At 38.8% G+C, this 24,790-nt stretch overlaps 1 long non-coding RNA gene across 1 annotated transcript; it reads right to left on the bottom strand.

Moving 5' to 3' along the window:
• Window positions 1-15,309: 15,309 nt before the first annotated feature.
• LOC116663855 lies at window positions 15,310-23,955 on the bottom strand. The gene is made up of 3 exons (XR_004320222.1): window positions 23,946-23,955; window positions 22,907-22,909; window positions 15,310-15,416 (listed from the first exon to the last, which is right to left on the bottom strand). It is a non-coding gene; the product is annotated as an uncharacterized LOC116663855 (long non-coding RNA).
• Window positions 23,956-24,790: the final 835 nt, after the last annotated feature.

Below are 24,790 nucleotides of genomic sequence, written 5' to 3'. Positions count from 1 at the left end.
AAAGGGTATATATAAAACCTGTCCAGACAGTACACAAGGAGGGCACCCCAAGCAGAACACTGGGATTTCACTGAACTGAGGAAGTAAGTGTAATTGTGATGTGGAGGTGGCTGGAAGTTATAGGGCAAGGTAATGGAGAGTGGTCCACTTGATCTGTTGATGAGTACCAAGCTACACGTGAGCTGGATAAAATGCCATATGGCCAGGAGAACCAGCAGGCTGATGAAGGCTAAATAATTCCTAAAACTCACATGCTAGAGGGAGACTTTAAATTCCAAAGAACCAAAGTGGAGCTGCTTTGTAAGAAAAACTCAGGACATTCTGCCAAAATCCCTGAAGAACCACATCTCAACAGTAAAGATAAACTTTACCTATAATAGAAACTACTCTACATGGATGAACCTTAAAACAAGCCTCAACAACAGGTTTGTTGTAGAACAAACTGACCCTCAAGGACATTAATAATCAGCCAAATCAATTAAAGTCAACAAACAAAATAAAATGACTCCCCCCGAAAAACAGATGCTCAACTATATAACAATCACAATGCTCAGCATCTAACAAAAAAATTACTAGACATAAAAGAAGCTGGAAAATGCCTCCATAACCAGAAGAAAAAAAAAAATCAGTGAATAGGCACAGACTCAGAAATTACAGAGATGACGGGTTAGAGGACACTTTCTTCTGCAGAGCACAGGGGACTATATTCAACATCTTGTAGTAACTTATAATGAAAATGAATATATGTATGTTCATATATGGCTGAAACATTATGCTGTTCACCAGAAATTGACACACTGTAAACTGACTTTATTTCAATTAAAAAAAAAGAAGACAGAAATTTAAAACATCCATTATAAATATGCTTAAATGTTTAAAATAAAACATAAAACATGAGGAAGAACATTAAAATTATAAAAAAGAATCAAATGAAACTTTGAGGGATAAAAAAATTACAATATATGAAGTATAAAGTTTAACAGATGGGTTTAATACAAGACTAGGCACTATATAAGAAAAGATTTGGAAAGTTAAAACATTACAGTAGAAACTGTTCAATGGAATCACACAGAGGGGAAAAAAAAACTTGAAAATAAAGATTCAGTGACTCTGGGAGAGTTTCAAGTAGGCTAAGTGATGTAAAATTAGGGTTCGAGAAGGAAGTGGGTAAGAAAAAATCCTTCAGTACCTGAAAGCCATAATGTTTCCAAATTTGGTGTAAACTATAAACCCATAATTCCAAGAAACTTAATAAAACCCAAGTAGGAGAAACACAAAGAAAGCCACACAGAATTACATCAGAATATAATTGTTGAAAACCAGTGCTGAATAGAAATTTTTAAAGCATCTAGAAGAGAAAAGGCCACCACACACATGGGGACCAAAGCCTTCTTTCAGAAACAGTGCAAGTCCAAGGACAATATTCTGACATATTTATAGTGCCATTTTTAATAGATTGACCTCAAATTTTATTTACAGTAAAAATGATACTTAAAAATCAAGGTAAAACAAACAAACAAAAAAACCTTTTCAAAGAAACAGAACACTGACAGAATTTGTAGATAGCAGACCAGCACTTTAAGAACATTAAAGGAGATTTCTGGCTGAAAAAAAATACTAAAGAGAAATTAGAATCTTAAGGAGGAAAAAGTGTGATAAATGCTAAGTGTGTATATAAATATGTGCAAATGTATGTTAAGTATAAAAGATATAAATATAAAGAACAAAACTTTTCCCTAAGTTTTATTTAAAAAACATAATTGGTGGCTTAAAACAAAAATGACAACACTGTGTAGGACTTATATGTAGAAGTAAAATGTCTAACAACACACTAAGTTTGGAAGAAGGGGTATAAAATAAATAAATATCATATTATGGGAAGGAAGATTTTGATAAAGATTCATATTATAAACCCTTGAGCAACTATGTTAACACAAATGAATAAACAAAGTAGTTGCACTAATAAGTCATTAATGTAGGTAAGAAGGAATATTAAAGCATATGCAATATAAAACAAAAAGAAAAAGACCAAGAACAGAGCAAAAAGCAGATACAGAAAGCAAATACCAAGATTGTGTGACAAGATTTAATGTAAATTGTCAAAATATCCCAGTTAAATGGCAGTGATAATCAGACTGTGTAGCAAGGCAAAGTCAACTATGTGCTGCATAAAATACTATACTTTAGAATATAGGCTAAATAAAATAATACAAACAGATGTACTAGGCAAAGACTAATCATAATGGTGCAGCCGTTATGGGAAACAGCATGAAGAGTCCTCAAAAGACTAAAAATAGTGTTACTATATGACCCAGCAATCCCAGTCCTGGGCATATATCCAGAGGGAAACTTAATTCAAAAAGACGCCTGCACCCCAATGTTCATAGCAGCACTATTTACAATAGCCAAGACATGGAAACAGCCTAAATGTTGATCAAAAGATGACTGGATAAAGAAGCCTGTGGTGTATTTATACAATGGAATACTACTCAGTCATAAAAATGAATAAAATAATGCCATTGCAGCAACATGGATGGACCTGGAGATTGTCATTCTAAGTGAAGTAAGCCAGAAAGAGAAAGAAAAATACCATATGATATCACTCATATGTGGAATCTAAAAAAAAAAAAAAAAAGAACTTATTTACAAAACAGAAATAGAAAACAGAAAACAGACTCACAGACATAGAAGACAAACTTATGGTTACCAGAGGGGGAAGGGGGTGAGAAGGGATAAATTGGGAGTTTGGGATTCGCAGATACTAACTACTATATATAAACTAGATAAACAATAAGTTTATACTGTATAGCACAGTATATTCTATATCTTGTAGTAACTTGTGGTGAAAAAGAATATGAAAATGAATATATGTATGGTCCTATATGACTGAAGCATTGTGCTGTACGCCAGAAATTGATCCCACATTGTAAAGTGCCTATACTTCTATAAGTGTGTGTGTGTATATATATATATATATATATATAAACTATAATAGAAATATTAAATGAAATTGACTCCTAAGCAAGGAATATTACCTGGAAAAAGGGAAGATTTTATGATAAAATGGTCAGTTCATCACAACAAAACAAATTATAATGTGCAGGTACCAAATGACAAAGTTCAGAGACATATGAAGCAAAAACTGCTGCACTTTAAGTAGAATAGACATAGAATATTATAGTAGGACACGTTATCACTAAATTCTCAGAAATCAGTACAGCAAATAGATAGAAAGTTGGTAAGGAGAACGAAAATTGGAATTACAGTATCTGCCAAGTTGGTCTACTTGACATTTATAGATTGTCCTTCAAACAGCAGAATAAACAGTCTTTTAGAAAATAATGAATTCCTTTTGCAACTAAAACATTCACCAAGATAGATCACATGCAGGGATTTAAAATAAGTCTCATATAAGTGAAAAAAGAAAATCCTATAGTGAATATTCTCTGACTATCAACATTAAATTAAAAATCAATGACAGAAATATATATGTGAAATTCTCAAATATTTGGAAATTGAAAGCTTCAGGAAAGATCTCCATGGAAGCAGCTAGGACAAAAGGAAAAGGGAGAAAAAGAGGAATCAGGGCAGGACGTGTGCCTCTGGGAGTGAGCTGTGAAAGAGGAAAGGTTCTCTTACCCTGGGAACCCCTTTTACTGGCTGAGAGGTCCACCACAGCAGATGGGGACCTTCAGAGGCTACAGCCCCACAGGGTAGAGGGAGACCAGCGCAGATGGCCCTTGCCATGTCACTGCACTTCCTAGCCCAGGACACACACCTGCTGGTGTGGGCAGTGACTGGGTGCTGAAACTCAGGTTTCAGAAGACAGTCTGGGGGAGAGGACTCAGTGTGGCTGTGTGGAGTCAGCCCAAATGGCCTGGAATGTGCCCTGGGCCACAGTTAGTGTGCACACAGGATGGAATCTGGGTCCACCACAGGATCCCTCTGTCCACACGGGAAGGGAGGAGCATGAGTCTGCCATAGCAGCCTCATTATCAGCCTGCTCACAGCAGGGCACATGTACAGCCGCCACAGGTTTTGCAAACTTTGTGAGCATGCAAACATGGAGGTGGGGCTGAAATCTGAGATCATTACCGCCCTCCCACTGCCAGTGCAGGGGCGTAGCTGGGGGTTACATCCAATGCATTTGAGGTTATATGACTACCAGTCTAAAGCAAGCAGATATAGTTATGGGTTAACATACTTGAAAAACAGGGCAACCATAAATTAAAAATATACAACAGATTTACAAAAACCAAAAAGAACTTTATCTATATATATATATATATATATATATTACACACACATGAGTGAACCTATAGTGTATTATGCTTTGGGGAAATAAGTCAGAGAAAGACAAATACTGTAGGCTTTCATTTGTATGTGGAAATCTAAAAAAAAAAAACAACAACAAAAAAATACAAATTAACAAAACAGAAACAGACTGTACAAAGGTACAAAGAACAAACAAATGGTTATCAGAGGGAGAGAGGTTGAGGGAGGGGCAAAATAGATGCAGGGGATTAAAAGGTACAAATTACCGAGTAAATCACAGGGATGTGACATGCAGCCCAGGGAACAGAATCAATACTTTATAGTAATTTTATATGATATGTTATCTCTAAAAACACCAAATCATTATGTTGTATACTTGAAAGTAATATAATATTGTAATTCAACTATGCTTCAATGAGTAAAAATAAAGAAAACAAATTCCTCAGGACCTTGGGTCAGGGAAAATTTTTGTAAATAGAACTCAAAAAGTACACACCATAAGATAAGAATGATAGAATGTAATTCATCAAAATTGAAATCTTCTAAAAAGCTAAAATCATGATGCAATACCACTACAAATATATTATTACGGCAAATCTTTTTTTTAAAAAACTGACAACCAAATGTCGCTGAGGCTGCAGAGAAACAGAAATACTCACCAATTATTGTAGAAATGTGAAATGGGACAGTTGCTGGAAAAGTGCTTGACAGTTCTTATGACATCAAGCATACATTCACCATACAGCCCAGAAATTCTACTTTTTGGCATCAACCCAAGTGAATTATAAACATATGCACCCACAAAACCCCATACACAAATATTTACATCAGCTTAGTTTATAATGCCCCCAAACTAGAAACCACCAAGATGTCTCACAGAAGGTGAATAATTAGTCTGTGGTATCTCCATAAAATAGAATGATACTGAAAAGTTAAGAGGGACAAACTTGAATAGCTAAAAACAACTGTGAATAAAACAATGAAGTGGGAGGACTCATTCTACCCAACTTCTGCACTTACTATAAAGCTTCAGTGGTCACGTCTGGGTGTTACTAAGAGAAAGCTAGACGCATCGGTCAATGGGACCGAGTAAAGAACACAAAATGTCCAAGTGGCTTTTTTTTTGACAAACATGCTAAGGAGTTCAATAAAAGAAAGGCAGCTGTTACAACAAGTAGTGCTGGAGAAACAGGATCTCCATAGGAAAGAGACAAAACAAGGCAAACAAATAAACATGAAGACAATGCTTAGACCCAAGCCTCACACCTGCACAAAAATTCACTCAAATTAGATCACAGGCTTAAAACATTATTTAAAAAAAAATAGGAGACAGTCATCAAAATCTAGGGCTAGGCAAAGAGTTATTAGACAATACCAAAAGCATGATCCATAAAAGAAAAAAAGGGGACCTCATCAAAGTTTAAAACTTCTTCCCTCTAAAAGACCCAGTTAATAAAGTGAAATAGAAGCTATAGACTGGGAGAAAACACTTTGAAAATCACATATTTGATAAAGGACTAGCATTTGAATTATATAAAGATTTCTCAATAAGTCAGCAAAATAAACAGTCCTATTTGAAAATGGGCAAAAGGAAAGAACAGGCATTTTATCAAAGGGTATACAGATGACAAGTGAGCATATGGAAAAAAAAGTTTAGCATCACTAGCTGATTTGGGAAATGCAAACTATAACCATAGTTAAATATTACTACACAGCTATCAGAATAACATAAAACATAGTGATAATACCATATCCTAAAGAGGATGCAGAGAAACTAGTTCACTAATACGTTGCTGGTAGAAATGTAAAATGATGCAGCCACCCTGGGAATGTCTGGTAGTTTCTTGCACAGCTAAATAGACAACTGTTAACCCAGCAATTTCTCTCTAGAGTATTGATCCTAGAGAAATTAAGACTTATATTCACATAAAAGCCCACACTTGAAAGTTTATAGAAGCTTTACTCTCAATGGCTGAAAACTAGAATGAACTCAGATGAACTTCAACAGGTCAATGGTTAAACAATCTGTGCTGTGCCCATACAGTGGAATACTCAGAAATACACAGAAACTGAATATTGAGTGGCTCTCCAGGGAATTATTCTGGATGAAAAACAATCTCAAAATGATATCCTGAATGATTCCACTTATATAACACTCTAGAATAATAGATTACAGAAAGGAAGAAGAGATTAGTGGCTGCCAGTGTTAATTAGTGGAGGAGAGCAGGAGGGAAGAGAGTATGACTGTAAAACGACAACATGAATGGTAGTTATGATGGAAATGTTCTGTATCTTGACTGGACAGATTTGGGTACCACGGCTGTAATACTGTGCTATAGTTTGGCAAGAGGCTAACATTGAGGAAAACTGGATAACAGGTGTACATGCATATCTGGATTGTTTCTCAAAACTGCATGTGAACATAAAATGATCTCAAAATAAGAAAAAGTTTTAAATATTTTATGTCTTAATTATTGTATTATTTATTTTATTTTGGTGGGGGAGGAGGTAATTAGGTTTATTTATCTTTAGAGGAGGTACTGGGGACTGGATCCAGGACCTCGTGCATGCTAGGCATGCACTCTAACACTTGAGCCGTACCCTTCTCCCTCAAAATAAAAATTTTAATTAAAAAATTTGATGGCAAATTCCAGGCAACATTGTAAAATGACTATAACTCAATTAAAAAATGTTTAAAAAATTTGATGTCAGAAAAAATGTAGAATTATACGCAGCAGAGTGAATTTTACTGTATGCAAATTGGAAAAAAGACATTAACCAAAATGTTATTGAATTTCCAGAGGGAATGTAGTCTGTGACAAATGAATCTAATAGTATTAGAAATATTTGGTGTAATCTCATTCAAGTAAAAAAAAACTGATCTTAGTAACTTTGGAAAACAATATTTTGACTGGCTACTCTAAGGTTAAAAGAACTTACATAAGCGCTGAACTGTAGTTGGTAAATATGCTTCTCATACCAGTACAGGTTAGCAATTCTGAAAATACATTATGTGTATGTTACAGTTGAAAAAGAAGTCAATAAATTGCATATAGCTGAAACCAAATATCTGTATGTCAAAAAAAGAAGTTAAAAGCAAGCAAGCAAAGGCAGGAAAGGTTAGAATGAATCCTACAGTGCTGGATTATGTACATGTAATAGTCATGTGTACTCATTTATTTCAGTATATGTATATAGCTAAGTAGATATTAAAATATATAAGTTGGCCTTCCATATTCACGGGTTCCACACCTGTGGATTGAATCATCGACAGATAAAAAAAATTTTTTTAAGTTCCAGAAATTTCCAAAAAGCAAAACTTGGATTTGCCATATATAGGCAACTGTATACATAGCATTTATATTGTGTTTACTACTATTTACATAACATTTATACCATATTAGTTATTAAAAGTAATCTAGAGATGATTTAAGGTATACAGGAAGATGTGTGTAGCTTATATATAAATACTGTGCCATCTTATATAAGGGATACAAGCATCCATAGATTTTGTTATCCTTAGGGGTTCCTGGAACCAATCGCATGGATACCGAGGGATGACTGTAAGAATGCATATACATATGCAAATATATATATTTCCTAGCTCTATCCACTGAGAGAACCTCAAAACAGTGACACTCAGTAACAACGAGCACACTTGGTGCTCAGATATTGATTTCTAAATACTGTGTTGCAGTAAAAAGAATTAGGGCTCCTTAGAGAAATGGACTATTATAGGGCTGGGACTTAGAAAATGCAGAATGAGTCTAGAGTATCTTATGCCAAAATTAAGAAAGAACTTTTGAAAAGGGGACATAATGCCTACCCGAAAGAGTTCCAAAGACCAGAGTTGAAACAATATGGGCAACAGGACAAATAATGTAGTGTTGGATTATAACTTGAAGCATAAATATATGTAAGTCCATGCTAATTTAAACAAATAATTGAATATGCAAATTGGAAGAAAGAACAAATCTTCCTTACAGAATAACTGCATAATAAATGTACAAGAAATTCGGGAAATGAAAGTGACTGTTAGAACACTACTGTCATAAACATTGCAGGCAAGATCCACTAATGAATTCTAAAATTAGAAAGCTAAATTTTAAAGATAAATAGGATATTTCCACAGCTTCAAAATTCTGAAATTATTTATTTATTATTCTAATGGTTTTAACATATATACACAAGTTATTCAGTATGCCTCCCTCCAAGAGGTGGATTTAATTCCTCCCTCCTTCTATGTGGACTGGTGTTTATCAACTATTTCTAATGAATAGAGTATGAAAGGGAGGGAATTTTCTTCACAGTGGAGAAAACTGACAGATAAAACCTTAATCAAGCCAAAGCTAGCATCACCAGTAATAAGTCATGTTGATATCACCCCCCCCCACCCAATGTAATGAGCTGCGAAGTGCACTTCACCTCTGTGGTCTTCTTCTCGAAGGTCCATATCCCTGGTCTACACATGAGATAATATCAGATAAACATAAATGGAAATACATACTACATAATACTGGAAACGTCAAATGTGTCAAGTTCATAAAAACACAAGGAAAGCCTGAGGAACTGTCACAGATTGGAGAAGAGTAAGAATTAATGGTCAAATGCAATCAATGTCTTGTTCTGGATTAGAGCTTGAAACAGAAAAAAAAATACATTGTTTGAAAAAGTTACAAAATATGAATAAAATCCATAGTTTAGATACTAATTTTATGTCAACGTTATTTTTGTTTTTGTTTTTATGTTTTAATTTTGATAATCCAAAATTAAAAACTTCTGGTCTTGGAAAGATACCTCAAAAAAGGCAAACCATAGAGTGGGAGAATATACTATTCTAAATAATTACATCTTACAAAGAACTTACATCTAGAATATGTTGAGAATTCTTAGAGCTCAATGATAAGGCAAAAGATAAAAATGGGAAAAACATTTGAACAGACAACTTCAGCAAAGAAGAGGTACTGATAGCAAATAAGTTCAACATTTTTGGTCGTCAAGAAATGCAAAATGAAACCACAGTGAGATGTAAAGATTCATCTACAAGAATAGATAAAATTAAGACCTAAGTTTTAATACTGTGTCAGCATATGCTGAAGACCTGGAACTCTCTTATATTGCTAGCAGGAATATAAAATTGTGCAAATATGTTGGAAAACAGTTTGGTAATTTCTTCTAAAGATGAATCTACCTTACCATAGAACCCAGTAATTCCACTTCTAGGTATGTACTCAAGAGACATGGAAGGATATGTCTACACAAAGACGTACTTGAATGTTCACAGCAACTTTATCCGTAGTAACCAAAACTTGGAAACAAGTGGTTGCCTAGAATGGGAGGGGCTGGCCACAAGACAGCATGAGGGAAATTTATGGTGGGACGGAAGTGTTCTGTATTTTGATTGTTTTGGTGTATTCATGGATGAATAAATTCTGAATATTCATCTAACTGTACTTAAAATGGATGCATTCTATCGTATCTAAATTATTACTCAGTAAAGGTGATTCTGAAAATCCATTTGTATATCATTTTCTTGCATCAAACTATTATTCGGCAAACTTGTTTCTAGTGGAAGATATATATAATAGTAATTCACACTGAGATGACTTATATGAATTGTAGCTTAACCTAGAATGTTTTCAGTGTGAATTGTTAGAGAGTCAATGAATTTATCAAAAGATCTGAAAATGTAATATAGACACTGAGTCAAGTCCAAGAGGATGAGGTGATATGACGTGGCCGTGGGAATGTTTATGGTGGGGCTCAGAGGGATGGTGTTGGGGGGGGGAATATGATCATAGATATTCAAAATCTGAATCGACTTATTCACAGTACTCCTCCTTAACCATGTAACTAGCCACTGAAAGCTGTGGCATATTTTGAAAAAGGGAAAAAGTGAATGAGAAAACAAGTTACCCTGTTCCTAAAAATCCCACAAAATGCACCAAAGGTCTCCAGCGATGTCATGAAGATATAGGTCCTGTTTGGCAGCCAGCAGCCCCCCTATCATGTCTCTATCACAGAATCCAGTGGGGAACAGAGTGCTGACTTGGTCAGAATTAACTCTGCCTGTTCCAGCACCCCTGAAAATGCCCTTTCTCAGATGGTATTGCTAAGCTTTGCAAAGATCTGAGCGTGAGGATGAGATTCTCTGTCTTAGCTCTGGGCTCTATCCTTGCTGAGATGCCATATGGCAGAGTCCTGGACCAATTTACATCCTTGGAAACAGCAGCTACACCTGGCAGAGTTACTCCAGAGAAAAAGAGAGAGAAGGGCTTCCTCAGAAAGACCGAGAGAGCATAGAGGCTGTCTGAAGTGAAGCCAAGGGAAGAGGCTGAGATCCAAGGGGAATGAAGTTAGAAGGATGATTAAAAAAAGGCCACAGACAAGATGGTTCCAAGGTCAGAGCTCAGTGTAGACCAGGAGCAGGTCTCCATGTGAGACCAGGCTTTCAAGTGTGAGAGCACAAACTGGAGGTAAAGTGCTCAGGACAGAATGTGATTTCAGCAAGTGAGTCCACTCCCTCTCTCATTTGATCTCTTTTTATTGACCAACAAGCATTCCCAATAAATAGTTCAGTAAGATAATTTCTCTGTACACCTAGGAGTTGCATCAGAAGACATGCTGTCAGTCTCCGGAGGAAAACAGTATCGGCAAAGCTGGTGGGCACAAGGTGGCCCTGGTGACCAGGAGCCAGGCCTGAGGTGACCACCAGGAAGGTGACTGGTACTTGGATAGCTGGAGACTGACAGTGAAATCAAGGGTGGGGTATGAGGCTTGGTGCTCAGCTGGGGAGCACATCCTGCCTTCTGGCCCCACAGGGAGCTAATGTTCCCAGCCTTGTGTTTCTGAGAATTAGCAGTAAATAAAGGCAGAAGGAGGCTGGAAAAGGCAGACCACTCTGGCTGGATGGCTCAATTTAGGAAGAACATTTGGGACTTGAATACACTGCCCTGGGACACTGATCATAGTGGGAGAATTATGAGGCTAGGAAGTGCTGGGACAGAGGAGGAGCCTAGCGATGCCCATGCCAAAGGAAGTAGACAGGACACTGTCCAGCAGGATGAAGGGAGCCTGTGCAGAGCCACTGTGGGAGCCCACTGCCAGGTCCTCAGAGATTCCATAACTCTACCATGCACATAGAACTCCAAGTGCGTTTTAATTTGGGGTGCTAAAAAATAAATGAAGGGTCGGAGTCTTGGGTCTGTGTTAGACATGGGTTCAAATCTAACGCTGAGAATCCCTCTGGAGGGGCCAGACCCACTGCGTGCACACCGTTTTCTGAAAGTGCAGTTGGTAAAATGGCAACAACAACAAAGCTCAAAGAGAAAGGAAGGGCCCAGTGGGACCGCAGGTTACCTGTGAGAGGCTGTCATAAGCTTCTGCATGGAGCTGTAGATCCAACTACAGCTTTGTTTAAGATTAATATAGTAAATATTTAGTCATTCTTTTCCTTTTAACCTATCAAATTCCTTATGTTTAAGTGGGTTTCATATAGACAGAATATACTTAGGTCTTGTTTTTGTACTTACTCTGAAATTCTCTGCCTTTTAGTTGAGTGTTTATACTATTTACATTTAATATAATTTCCTTGTTTTTATTTTCCATCTGTTCTTTATTCCCCTGTTCCCTGTTTTTCTGTTTACTTTCAAACTGTTTGAACATTTTATGATTTAATCTTCTTGGTGGGCTCTTTAGTTCTTTGGTGGGTTATTTTAGTGTTTACTTTAGGGCTTGCACCATACATCTTTGATTTATCACAGTCCACCTTCAAGTTATGTGACACTATTTCATGAATAGCATAAGAATCTTACCACATGATGTATTTCTCTCTTCAAGCCTTTGTTCTGTTGTTACACATTTTATTTATGCATACATCCTAAGCCTCACGATGCACTGTTACTACTTTTGGTTTAAATAGCCAAGTATCTCTTAAATAAATACAAAACTAATGCCTTTATGTTTATGCATGTAATTACCATTCCTGTTACTTTTATTTCTTTGTTAAGCTTCAGATTTCTGTCTGGCATCATTTTCCTTCTGCTTAAAGGAACTCTTTTAGCATTTCTGTAGCATTGCTTTACTGGTGATAAATTCTTTCAGATGTGAATATTTAGGAAAATGATTCCATGCTCCTTTTGGAAAAGATATTTTTCTGGATAAATATTTCTTGGTTGAGAAGTGTGTGTTATTTTGTTTCTGTTTATTGGTTAGTGATGTAAAGATACTGTTCCTCTCGTCTTTCAGCTTAACATTGTTTCCAGGGGGAAAATCTGCTACCATCCTTACCTTAGTTCCACTTTTACCTGTGCACAGGTGGATGTGTTGTTTTCCTCTGTTCACTTTATTATTAGTTTTTCCCTTTATCACTTGTTTTGAGGTATTTGACTATGAGGTGCTTTGGTGCCCTTTTTTTATGCTTCAGTCACTGAGAGTGTGGGTTATGGCTTTACAGTTTTTATTAATTTATTAATTTTAGTCATTATCTCTCCATGTAGTTTGTGCCTCCCCTCCATTTATCATTAAAATTATGTATATCTGGGCCCTTGGGATTTTTCCCACAGTTCACTGATACCCTGCTGTCCCCACTCCCTCATTCTTCTTTCTCTCTGGATTTCATTTTGTATAATTTGCACTGCTACGCTTTCAAGTTCATTAACCATTTCTTCTGCAATAGCTAATCTGTTCTTACTTTCATCCAGTGTGTGTTTCCTTTCACACACCATAATCTTCATCAATAGTTTGGGAACTTTTTAATATCTTTTATGTCTCTACTTAACATGTATAAAGTTGGGTCTAGTTTATTGAACATATGGATTACAAGTAAAACAACTGATTGAATCTCCTTTTCTACTGAATTCTGAGTTCTATGATTGTTATCCCTAAGTCCATTTTTTTTATTTTTAGTTTTTCAAAAAAATTTCATTGAGTTATAGTCAGTTTACAATGTTGTGTCAATTTCCAGTGTAGAGCACAATTTTTCAGTTATACATGAACATACATATATTCATTGTCACATTCTTTTTTGCTGTGAGCTACCACAAGATCTTGTATATATTTCCCTGTGCTATACAGTATAATCCTGTTTATATATTCTATATATGCCTGTCAGTATCTAGTAAGTCAGTTTTTTAATCTTCTGTTTTGAAACTGTTTATTTTGAAATGATTTTATATTTGCAAGAAGTGACAAATATAACACAGAGAGATCTCATAAACTGTTTACCCAGTTTCCCCCAACCTTACACAACTTTCTTAACATACATAACTTATAAAATATGCATTTTACATAACTGTAACACAATATCAAAATCAGAAACTTGACATTGGTACGACACATTTTGTATATGCACAGATTCCTGTAAGGACATAACAATCAAGATACAGAACTAGTCCATCATCACAATGAACTCCCTTGTTCTCCCTTGATACCCACACCCGTTCCCTATTCCTCTCCCAACTTGCTACTAGGAAACCACAGTTTGTTCTTCGTCTCTAAAATATTATAATTTTGAGAATGTTATATAAATTGAATAATATGGTACGTGACATTTTGCAGTGGAATTTTTTGGCTAACAACAAAAATTCCCTTGAGATTCACCCAAGTTGTTGCGTAAGTTGATCTTTTGTTCCTTCTAATTGGTGAGCAGTATTACATGGCAGGGATGCATTGGATTTTTTTAATCTGTCAACTATTGAAGGGTCCTTTGTTTGTTCCCAGCTTGGGCTACTAGAAATAGACTTGCTATAATCATCTGTGTATACGTTGTTGTGTTACTATATTTTTATTTCTCTGGGATAAATACTCAGAGTGCAACTGCAGGGCTGCGTGACTGGTATATACTTAGTTGTCTAAGAAACTGCCAAACTGGTTTTAGAGTGGCTGTGCAATTTTATATCCCCATTAGAAAAGTATGGGTGATCTAGTCTCTCTGCGTCCTCTCCAGCATTCAGTGTTATCAATATTTTCTGTCAGTCATTCTGACAGATATGCAGATATTTCCTTGTGATATTAATTTGCATTTCCCCAATCACCTTACAATGTTGAACATCTTTTCATGTGCCTTTTTGCCATCTGTATATCCTCTCTGATGAAACGCCTCTTCATATCTCTTGCCCATTTTGCAATTGGATTTTTTTAATCCATTCAGTTTTGCAAGTTCTTTATATATTCTAGTTCTTTTTCAGATACATGGTTTGCAAATGTTTTTTCCCAGAATTCAGTTTTTTCATCCTTTTACCAGTCTTTCACAGAGCAAAAGTGTTCAAATTTAAGTCCAAGTTATCATTTTTTTTCTTTTATGGATCATGCTCTTGGCATCATGTCTAGAAATCCTTCACCTAGAAGTTTCTTCTCCTATGTTTTCTTCTAAAAGTTTAATATTCTCACAGTTTATGCTTGGAGGTATGGCTTATTTCGAGTTAATTTTTATGTGATGTGTGAGGCTCCTTTTTGCTTTTGTCTGTGGGCACCCAGTCTTCCTGCATTTCATTTTGTCTGGTTTTTATCCAGCACATTTGTGGAAAAGGCTATCCTCCCATTGAATTGCTTTTACCCCTTTGTCAACAATCAATTGGCTGTAGTTGTGTGAGTCTATTTCTGGGTTCTCTGTTCTATGTCACTGATGTCTGTGTCTCTCTCTCCACCAGTAGCACACAGCCCTGACTACGGTAGCTGTACAATAAATCAATGTGCTGATCCTCCTGTTTTATGCTTCTTTTTCAAATTTGTTTTATCTAGTTTAGTTCCTTAGCCTTTACAAATCCATCTGAGTATAATCTTGCCTATATCGATTAAAAAAAAAAACACCTTACTGGTATTTTGATTTTTAAAAAATATGTTAAACCTCAGTATCAATTTTGAGAATAGTGACTTGTTTTCTATGTTGAGTCCTTCAGTCCATGAAAACAATCTCTCCAGTAATTTAGCTCCTCTTAGATTGCTTTCATTAACATTTTGCAGCTTTAAACATATAAATCCTGTACATGTTTGCTAGATTTATACCTATGTATTTCATGTAAAAATTATTTTTCATACAATTTTAAAGGTTACACTCCATTTACAGTTTTTACAAAATATTGGCTGTATTCCCCAAGTTGTACAATACACCCTGGAGCCTGCCTTACACCCAACAGTTTGTACTTTCCATTCCCCCACCCCTATTTTTTCTATATCCCCTCCCCAATAGTAACCATTAATTTATTCTCCATTATCTGTAAGTCTGCTTCTTTTCTGTTGTATTCACTAGTTTGTTGTATTTTTTAGATTCCACATATCAATGATATCACACAATATTTGTCTTTCTCTGTCGTATTTCACTTAGCATAATGCCCTACAAGTCCATCTATGTTATTTTGTTGCTGCAAAAGGCAAAATTTCTTTCTTTATGACTGAGTAATATTCCATTGTGTATAAAGTACATATATATATATGTATAACATCTTCTTTATCCATTCATCTGTTGATAGACACAAATTGCTTCCATGTCTTGGCAATGTATTTCATTAGTGATTTTAAATGTTATTGTATTTTTAAAGTTTATTTACCATATGTTCATTGCTAGTGCATAGAAATCCAGTTTATATTTCATATTGATAACATATCCTGTGATCTTGTTGGACTCACTCATTGCTTTGAGGCTTTTTGGGTTTTTTGTAGCTTCCTTGAGCTCTCCTACATAGATGATCATGTTATCTGAAAGGAAGGACAGTTTTCTACATCTTCTGTTCTGATCCCTTTATGTTTTATTCCCTTTTCTTGCTTTACTTTGCTGTCCGGGACTTCCAGCACCAGGACGAATAGTAGTGGTATGCACAGACATCCTTATCTTCTTCCTGGTTTATGAGACAGAATTCATTCTTCTGCCATTAAGTATTATTTCAGCTGAAGGTTTTTTGGCAATTGTGCTTTGTCAAATTGGGACTGCTTCTCTCAAACCTACTTTTCTATCCTTTTATTTGTGAGATAGGTATTGAATTTTGTTGTGTGTGTGTGAGTGAATTGATATGGCCATGTGGTTTTCCTTTTTAGCCTGTTAATACTGTCCAGTATATTGGTTGATTTTTAATATTTAACCAGCCTCACATTCCTAGAATAAACCTGACTTGGTCATAGTGTCTTCTTATGTATATATACAGCTGAATTCTACATACGGATATTTCCTGAAGGATTTTTGTATCTATACTAATTAAAGATCTTGGTTTACAGTTATTTTCTTTTCTTTTTTCTTTTCTTTTCTTTTCTTTCTTTTCTTTTCTTTTCTTTTCTTTTCTTTTCTTTTCTTTTCTTCTCTTCTCTTCTCTTTTCTTTTCTTTTCGTATGGTCTTTTTCTTCTTCTGGTTTAGTATCAGGGCAATAGGGGCTTCATAAAATTAATTGGAAATATCTTTCTCTTCTTATAATTTTTGGAAGAGTTTGTGTAGAATTGATGTTTTTATTTTGTATGTGTATGTAGAATTCTCCAACAAAACCATCTGGACCTGGATATTTCATTTCCAGTTGATTTTAAAATTACAAATTCAATTTTCTTTAATTTATAGGGCTGTTCAAATTGCCTATCTCAAACTGTGCATGTTGTGGTAGCTTTTGCTTCTTAAGGAATTGATACATTTTGTCTGCACACTGAGTATTTATGTGTGTAGCACTGTTCATAGATTTTCTTATAATCCTCTGACTGGCTGCAGTGTGTGTTGTGGTATCTCCCATGTCATTCTTGATATTGGTAATTTGGTGCAAATACACACCCACGCACGCACACACACGAGTCTTGCTGGAGATTTTTCAATTTTATTAATTATTCCAGAGAATCAACTCTTTGGATAATTGATTTTTTTCTTATTTTTCTGTTTTCACACTTCTTGATTCGCTCTTTACTCCTGAAGGTAGTTCCAGCCATTTAAAATAATTCTGGGATGACCATTCTTTTTTTTTTTTTTTTCCCAGCACTAGAAAAAAAAAATGTTGTGACACTTCCTTCTGGCCTCCATGGTTTCTGATGATGATGAGTGATGTTCTAGTCCCCTGGTGGGCTTCTGCTGATGCTGTGCCTTTTGCTGCTTCCCATGGGACACACGCTGACTCCGTGGTAGGAGGCAGATCTCCTTACTATCAGGTAGGGATGAAAGTCCCAGCTAACTACCTGGCCTTTTCAAACACCACCCTAGTCAGGTGGGCTTTTATTGTTTGTGCCCATTGGCATTTCTCAGATGCCAAATTCTTCAGCACCCAGTCTGTAACATATTAGGCAAAAGGAATATCCAGTAAACATACCGCTGTATCACTTCTTGATTCCTGAGTCTGCTGACCAGTCTGCCCCCTTCTCTCTACCTCTCAGAGTCTTGTGTTTGCCAGAACTATAATGCCCAGTGGTTTTAGCTGAAGTCAGAGGGAGGCATAGAAAATAACACGTCTAATGCATTTTATCCGGGAACCAGAATCCGTAAGTCAGTTTTGATTGATTGATTTTTCTCCTCATGGGTTTGTGCTTTCCTGCTTCTTTTCATGCCTAGTAATTTTGACTGGATGTCACATTGTAAATTTCGATATTTTGGGTGCCGGATACATTTGTAGTCCTATAAATACGCTTGAGCTTTTTTGTTTGTTTGTTTCTTTCTGGGACACAGTTGAGTTGATTGAAACAGATCACTCCATGGCTTGTGCTTAGCATCCACACAATGTTGAGTCTAAGGTGAATTTTCTCCCCTGCTGAGGCAAGAACTTAGTGCTCTAACTGATACCCCATCAACTGTAACACTTTCTGCTCTGGCTTTAGATAGCAAGCACTACACTGGAAACTGTTGAAGGTCCAGGCACTTGCTCCTTGATCTTTTTCAGGCTACTTCTCATGCTTTTGTTAGTTTCCTCATAGGCATGTGCTCGCGGATCAATACGCTGTAGAATCCTGGAAGGTACCGTGTGATAACCCCTATACTTCTCTCTGGGCAGCTCTGTCCTCTTCAGTGCTCAGTCCTGTGAACTCAAGCTGCCTTACCACTCTTGAGTTTCAGTTCTGTCCAGTGAACTCAGATCAACCTCCACTTTCTTTCTGGTTGCCCCTCCCTGCACTATAGCCTAAACCCTTTCTCCAGGTAGTAATCTGGGACAACCTTATGGCTCACCTTGTTATTGGGTTCCCCACCCGCCTCTGCTTCTCAGGAGTCACTGACCTGCAATGCCTCAGTTGACTACTCTCTTGGTAGTAATTGTTCCATATACTTTTCTGTATTGTTTAGATATTCCAGGAAGGACGTGTGAGCTGGCCTTGAGATGAGTTAAGGCCGTGGGACCCAAGGCCACTATCAGAGCATGTTTGTAGTATGCAGTAAATAATTGCTATACGCTTGTGTCAATTACATAAAATTTAGAACAAAGAAAATAGAAGGACACATGGGCTAGAGATATTCTGTAAGCCTGATGAACAAAGAAACTCAGATTGCACATGTGCTGCAGAGAACAGATAAATAGCAGGATAGGTGCATCATAGGCATACACTTCCCTGTGGCAATAGTGCTGTTAACCCCATGGTGTCTCCGGCAGAAGTCTGTCCAGTGGTATGGCAACTCCTCGTGCATTTTTTTCGCTTGGGCCGCTCACCTCCTAGAACCGCACCTCAGCCTCCCTCGGCTGACAGGAGGATACATTGATTTCTGTTACTTCTTCTTGGCAGGACGTGAAAGTCTGAGAGAAAGATTTTTAACCCTGGATATAATCTCCCACTTAAATATTAACAGAGCAGCAGACCTCACAAGGGAAAAAGCAGCAGGCATTGCTAAGACATCCCTGGGGCCCAGCACTGTGTCCTCACAGCTCTTCGCACACCTGTGTCTCCATTGGGATGCATTTCAACACTCAGGATAGTACTTGATGGGGTGGGAATTCTAGACTAGGATGCAAACTTTATGACTGTGTGAAGATAAGGAGGAAAAACTTCATTGTCTGTTTCAAGTTGAGGGGCTTTTTTTTTCCCCTGAGAATTTTCTATCAGAGAGTTCTCAAACACATTTGAAAAACTGAGTTCAGTTGGAGAAAGTGTCTAAGGGATCAGTTCATAGGGAAGGCTTTCTGAAGAGGCTCCAAGAGGGTTACCAAAACTCAAACCCATGGCTCCTGAATTTCCATCCAAAAACAGAGAGGAAAAGGAAAAGGAAAATAAAAGTGCCTAGATAAGGCAGGGAGGTGAGAGATAGAAGATAAGGATCCATTCACTGATGGATCATCCATGTATTTATACCCACTAATTATTCCTTTATTATGGGGCAAGGCCCATAGAAGACCTTTGGTTCAGGAAGGAAAGCCTCTTCCATCATCACTTCAGCCTTTTCCACTCTGTGGTCACCAGGAACCCACCCCCAACCTTTCACCCCCACTGTGTGTACACAGCAGCTCCTTGATGTTCTGTGCACTACTTCCACACTACTTACCATCTTTCCTGAGGGTCTGGTTCACCAGATGAAGACTAAGTCTCCTAAAGTTCTAACAGCCAGCTGTTAGGGCTGGGGCTTTGCAGCAACTTCACTACTTCTGTAATAGAAAAGAACAAATCTTGACTCCGTGTTAGATCTGTTCCTTTTCCTTTAACCTTGTGCCCTGTTTTCTAGGCTTAGTCTTGCCAGCTCTGCACCTTTTGTAAAACAATGTTGCCTTTAGTCCCTCTGGGAAACTGGAGAGCCTATTGTGAAGGCTCTGACCTTTAAGGATATTAATGCTTTTGCACTTATATAAAGATAACAAGTTGTAGAATGGAAAATAATGTTTGTTTTGTTGGAGTACAGGGACACCATGATCTGGCCCACATGGACAGCTGCAAGAACAAAGGATTCCAAGAACAAAGAATTCCTACATCAAGAAGTTTGCAACAAGCCAACCACACCCCCTCCCCTTTTTAGTATAAAAGGAGCCTGAATTCTTACTTGAGTAGAATGGTTCTCCAGCTCCTTAGTCTGCCATCCTCTTAGCTGCTGGCTTTCTGAATAAAGTTGTTATTCCTTGCCCCAACACCTTGTCTCCCAATTTATTGGCCTGTCATGTGGCAAGGAGAATGAGTTTAGGTTCGGTAACACTTCTACGCTGAGACTTGAGGTGTGGACAGACTTCCTAGAAGTGGGATTGTGAAGAGTCAGGTGGTGAGGAGGGTCTGAACACGAATGGCAAAGACCACCGGATTGTTCTGCCTCCACAAAGCACACTTTGCTCCAAAGCTTGAAAGCTACCTTTGGATAAAGACTTCCTTTCCAAAGAGAACTGACTTGACTTACTTTTCCCTATTTCTGTCTCTTGAGTTTCTTGTGTCAGTGATGGTGGGGAAAAAGAAGCATTTGGATTTGCTCACAGGATTATCATGAAATTGAATTTGCTAATCTTACCTAAAAATATTAGGGAGAAAGGGAAACTATCTGTCCAGTTGGATTTTAAGCAACGGAGAAAGCATTAATAATATACCATTCTATGTCTTCCAAACCTCTAGGGCCCCGGTGACCGTGGAAAGTTGTAATGAGCCTGCATGATGAACTTACTGTTTCTTTAGCATCTGGAGAACTGGGAGATACAACAGTGCTCTGTTTACAGAATGTAGTCAACCCAGGCACCTCTGACTTTCCAACAAACTCTAAATCTTGGAGTCAAAGGAAGAAAAAGTTGCCACCTAGCCCTGACCAGCTGTGCCTCTTCACTGCCAGGTTACGCACATGGAAAGTGAAAAATATCACCAGGCTCCTGGGTGAGCCATCTGTCACCAGCCCAGCATAGGGTTGTGTGGAAGCTTATAGCAGGGGCCTTGATTTTCTGTACCTTTCTGTCAAGATGATGCCCATTCTCACCAACACCATTGCTTTAGTCTCAGGGACTGACGTGCTAAGGTCTCACATAGGCCCAGGTCAATGCTTTAATGTGGTGGCCTAGAAAATCCAGAAACTTCAAAAACTAGGCCATGTATTATTTGTCCTGGAAAGGAATTTGCCCATCTTGCTATTTGCTGTTTCTAGTTACTGATACCCAGATATTCACTTCACTTCAGCAGCTCTAAGATGAGCTTTAGGGGGGAAAGCTTAACAAGCACAAGGTCCTGGGTTCAATCCCCAGTACCTCCATTTAAATAAATTTAAAAATTAGCCGAATTACCACCCCCCAAAACAACAACAACAACAACAACAACAACAACAACAACAACAACAAAACTTCCCTTCAACTGAACTTCTTCTCTGGCTCCAAGTTCACCCCTAACTGTTATCTGTTTATTTCTATCCTGTGGTGTGAGCCTTTCTTCCAGGAGAGATGTTCCAGCCCTAACGCCTAGGGCAGCAGAGCAGGAGGCTGTGGAGGTCCAGCTGAGCATCTTCTCGGCCCTCTCTGTCATTTCAGACACAGAGATCCAGGCTCTCCCATCTGCACGCCCAGCTTGGTGGGGCATCTCAATGTCATCCACTCACCCAGCTCAATCCTGCCAACTTTTGGTGTGCACTGGGTGGCAGCATGGCCTGATAAAGGGAACTAACACACTCTGGCTCTAGACACACCTGGGAACACAGCCAAGTTCAGTCCTAGTTCTGATTAAATAACATCTCTCAAATCTCATTTTTAGCCTGTTAAAGGGGGAAAATAGAATGAATGGTTAAAGGTTGTTTTGAAGATTAAATGAGATATTGTGTGTCTAATAGGTACAATACCCAATAATGCTAATTTCCCTTTCTTCCCTCTTCTGAACTAAGTATAGGAAGCAATTGCATTTGCCTTGCAACTCCAGCAATTAGCAGTGGCTGCCCAAAGGCTCTATTTTGAAGGATCCTGAGGTGACACATGGACCCTCTGGGAAAGGATGCATGTCTGTGTGGTTAAGGGTAAATGGGAGGATGGCATGCCTGTTAGTACTCACTATTCCTGCACGAAACTCTTCCCTGAGGGCAGACACCAGGGCTTGTTTGTGCACCTTACTTACCCATTCGTGTTGGTTGAATCCTTGAATGACTGAACTGGTGGCTGAATGAAATAATGTGTTGATGGATGCATGGATGGACAGATGAGCAGATGATGGATGAATTCTCATGCATGCTGCTGTTTCTTCCTGCCTGCCTCTGGCACCTGGATTATTATTAATTTTTTTTTAGCACCACTGGATTCTTGTCTCCATGATGCCATTCCATGCGCTGACCCAGATTCTCTTGGGCAAACTCCTGGCTGGTACCCCAGGCTGTGTCTTTCCAGGTGTTGCCAGCTCAGGGTCTTGTTTTTGAGACCAAAGACACTTATCAGAGACAACATGTGTTAATGATAACCTTGACACTGATGAGGAGAAAGGGAACCATTTCCTCAACTCTGCTACGTTCCCTCTCTGTGTAGACTTTTTACCTGCATCTTGGAGGGAAATGATAAAACGCTGTCTTATTAGAACTCTCCAGACCCCAGCTAGACCAGGGCGAGAAAGTGAGTTTGGTTTTAATGTTGGTCCAGTGGCTCCCGACTCTAATCCCTGCCAGGTTGGTGGTTATTCCAGGGGCAGGTCGGGGGCGGTACTTGTGAAAGATAAGGCACCCTTGGCCCCATCCCTGAAGATTCTGACTCTCAGGATCTGTGTAGTTAACAAGCTCCCAGGTAACTCAGATGCATGACCAGCACCAGAACTTGCTCTATTTGTGTCTACCAGCTCCAAAATTCTAGTTCCAGGAAGAGAAAATTTCCTCCCTGGACAACATGGCTTGATCAGATGTCTGTATACAGATCTCTTGGGAATAGCATGAAGGAACAAGGCAATTCCTGGACTTGGCAGATCTTGGCCAGCACCCCCCACCAGTTGGTACTTCCCACATCATCTCATCCCCCATGTGGGTTTGAGCCTGGCTCCCTTACTGTGGGGACCTCTGGTCCTCACCTGTGGCATTTGGCCTTTGCTACTCAGGGAGATAAACTGCTGATGTCAGAGATTCTATATTTATATGCTAATATTCTCCCACACAAGGGAGTCAGTTTCCTGCAGTTTCCTTCAATATGGGTATTTCGCTTTTGATGAATGTTTCCCCTGAGGGCTTCCTATCTCTTCTGCCTGCACACATCTCCGAAACCCACAGTGGCAGAAACGCACCCATGGAGAGAAAAGTTTTACAAGCCCTGGGGGCAGTAACCATAATAAATTACCTCCTCTCCTGTCATGGTTCAATCTGAGAACTGCTCTCGGGACTGAAAGTTTTACAGCCCTTTGTGTGACTGGGGTAATGGGGCCCCACCTGACACGTGACTGTGGTGAAGCACATCTGGTGTCCTTGAAGAGACAAGGATAGGTCCAAAGGTCAGCAGGTCCCAAGACTCAGACATTCACACAGGCCACTACCTCCAAGAAGCGATGTGGGTCAGAGTAGGTCAGAGATTGGATGTAATGAAAACTTGCAAATCAGCAGAGCCTTGGGCCAATGTAGCTATTGGCTGCATGATGGCAGAAGAATGTGGGCACAGTGTGATGGATGTTGGTGGAGCCCTGGCATGGAGGTCCACTGTGAACTAGAGAAGGTGGCAAGACTAGACTAGGGACCTGGACACCCTGGCATGGGGTAAGATGTCAAGGTTAATCCCGGCAGCCTCAGGCTGGGATCTTTTTAACTGGTGTGGACCCGTAGGAGTTACAGTAGGAGCAACTGCAGCAAGGCTTGGGAAAGGACAGGTGTAAAGGCAGGCAGGGCAAAGGGAACAGCGGAAGAGATCTGGGCCTGGGTGTTGCTGGAGAATAGGTTCCTGCCTCGTATAGGAAAGAATTGAAGAGTGAGGCACAGTAAAGCAAAGCAAGTTTATTTAGAGAGAGACACACTCCATAGACCCTGCAGGGTCTGTCTCAGTCAGAAGGGAGAGCAGCTTAGGGGATGCACAGTCCATGGGCAGAATGGGGACCATCTCAACAGCCAAGAGGGAGAGAGGCCAAGAGGTGTGGGGTGTTTAGTTTAAAGTAAGAGGAGATACACACTCCATAGAGTGCAGGCTGTGTCAGAAGGCAAGAGAGAGAGTGACCATGAGGTGTGGGGTTGCAAGTTTTTATAGGCTGGGTAATGTCATGTGCTAAGGAGAAGGAGGATTATTCCAACTCTTTTGGGGAAGGGATGAGGATTTCCAGGAATTGGGTCCCCACCCACTTTTTGACCTTTTATGGTCACTCTCTGTCATGGCTCCTGTGGGTGTCCCAGGAAGCTCCAGGTCTACTGGAAGCCCAATGTTCTGCCATCTTGGTTCTAACCAGTTGGTCCTGTCCTCAATGGCTGTGTCCTTCCTTCAGTGGTTGTGCCCTGCCCCTTCTCTCCTGTCGCATGGGGATGAGTTTCTTGGGCAGCTCCCTCAGTCTGGGAGGGACCTGAAGCAAGACACTGGACGTCAAGCACTGGGCAGGGTGAGGAATCTGTGCCAAGTGGAAGTGAAGCCAGTCCTGCTTTCTCTCGTTTGGTAGCAGCAGAGCACAGCACATCTTTTCCCACATTTTTGCCTTTAACCTATGTCTGCCACCCATTCTTGTGAGCAGCACAGAGCCGGGTCTTGCTTGTTTTTAAAA

This window comes from Camelus ferus, chromosome 5 (assembly GCF_009834535.1).
Source record: "Camelus ferus isolate YT-003-E chromosome 5, BCGSAC_Cfer_1.0, whole genome shotgun sequence".
Classification (NCBI taxonomy): Eukaryota; Metazoa; Chordata; class Mammalia; order Artiodactyla; family Camelidae; genus Camelus; species Camelus ferus.
Note: the sequence above shows the minus strand (reverse complement) of the source record. Positions and strands in the feature narration are given on the sequence as shown.